Genomic DNA, 1,660 nt, shown 5'->3' on the forward strand with positions numbered 1-1,660 from the left:
AACATGCCTCTTAGCTCCACATCTAAATGTTTCTTGATCACCTCCAGGGACGGTGACTCAACCACATCCCTGGGCAGCTATTTCCAGCATCTGATCACTATTTCAGAGGAGAAATTTTTCCAATATCCAACCTGAACCTCCCCTGGTATAATTTGAGGACATTCCCTCTCATCCTATCTCTAGTTATGTGGGAGAAGAGGCCAAACTCCACCTCAAAACAATCTCCTTTCAGTTAATTATAGAGAGCAACAAGGTCTTCTTTAAGTCTTCTCTAGAATAAACATCCCAGTTTCCTCATCAGATCCTCATAAAATCTGTGCTCCAGACCCGTCACAGCTTCTCTGGACATGCTCCAGGGTTTCGATGCCTGTCTTGTAGTGAGGGACCCAAAACTGAATGCAGTACTGTCATGGGGATCTATTTGTGCCTGTGACAGGGGAACAGCAGTGCCACTAGCTGGAAAATAAAGGGATGGTGGTGGTTGTGGGGGGGGGGGGTGGGGGGGACACCCATGGACCACAGGGAGATGATCACCTCTCTGCTCTTGCTGACTACTCTATTTCTAATACAAGCCAAAATGCCATTGGCCTTCTTGGCTACCTGGGCATGTTGCTGGCTGTTCAGCCAAGAGTTGACCAATACCCGCAGGTTCTTTTCATCCACACAGTCTTCCAGACACTCTGCTCCAAGTCTGTAGCATTGCCTGAAGTTGTGGCTGAAAGTGCAGGATCTGACACTTGGTCATGTAAAACTTCATTCCATTCACCTCAGTCCAGCAATTCAGTCTGTCCAGATCTCTCTGAAGGGCCTTCCTACCTACCCTTGTGCAGGTTGACATTTCCTCCCAGCTTGATGTCATCTGTAAACTTACTGTAGGTACACACAGTCCACTCATCCAGGTCATCAATAAAGATATTGAACAGGACAGACCCCATTACCGACCTCTGGGGAATACTACTCATGAGTGGCCACCAGCTGGATTTAACACCACTCACCACTACTCTATGGGCCTGGCCCTCCAAACAGTTGTTTGTCTATCAAAGAGTGTACCTATCCAAGCCGTTGGCTGCCAGTTTCTCCAGTAAAAGAAAAATAAAAATGAAAATATGGAATGCTTCACAGATTTGCATGTCATCCTTGTGCAGGAAACATGTTTATCTTGTCCATATTGCCCCAGTTTCAGTATACATGCTGCCAAAGCAAACTCAGATAGAACCTGGAACAACACTTTAGAGGAAAGGCTGAGGGTCTGTTTCATCTGAAGAAGAAAAGTCTGAGAGGTGATCTCATAGCTTTATAAATGTCTAAGGTGTGGAAGTCAAGTTTATGGGGGTATACTCTTTTATATAGTGTACAGCTATAGAACAAGCGGCAGTGGTAAGAAACCGGAACACAGGAAGTTCCACACTATCACAAGAAAATCTTCTTTACTGTGAGAGACCATGCTTTGGAATAGGCTGCCCAGAGAGGTTGTGGAGTATCCTTCACTGGAGATGTTCAAGGCTGATCTGAATACTTACTTTAGCAAGTGAGTTAGACTTGTTGACCCCTTCCAACCTCTACTATTCTGTCATGATTCTGTGATTCTGTGATCCATGAGCATCCTCATTCATGTTTTTCTGACTTTCAGCTTGAAACTTCAGCTAAGCCCTTTAAAGCA

At 45.1% G+C, this 1,660-nt stretch overlaps 1 non-coding gene across 1 annotated transcript; it reads right to left on the reverse strand.

Moving 5' to 3' along the window:
- Positions 1-1,100: 1,100 nt before the first annotated feature.
- LOC136053374 (U6 spliceosomal RNA) lies at positions 1,101-1,203 on the reverse strand. The gene has a single exon (XR_010622635.1). It is a non-coding gene; the product is annotated as a U6 spliceosomal RNA (small nuclear RNA).
- Positions 1,204-1,660: the final 457 nt, after the last annotated feature.

Source organism: Cyrtonyx montezumae, unplaced genomic scaffold (genome assembly GCF_038088225.1).
Source record: "Cyrtonyx montezumae isolate F1298 unplaced genomic scaffold, pur_monq_1.0 scaffold_3, whole genome shotgun sequence".
Taxonomy (NCBI): domain Eukaryota; kingdom Metazoa; phylum Chordata; class Aves; order Galliformes; family Odontophoridae; genus Cyrtonyx; species Cyrtonyx montezumae.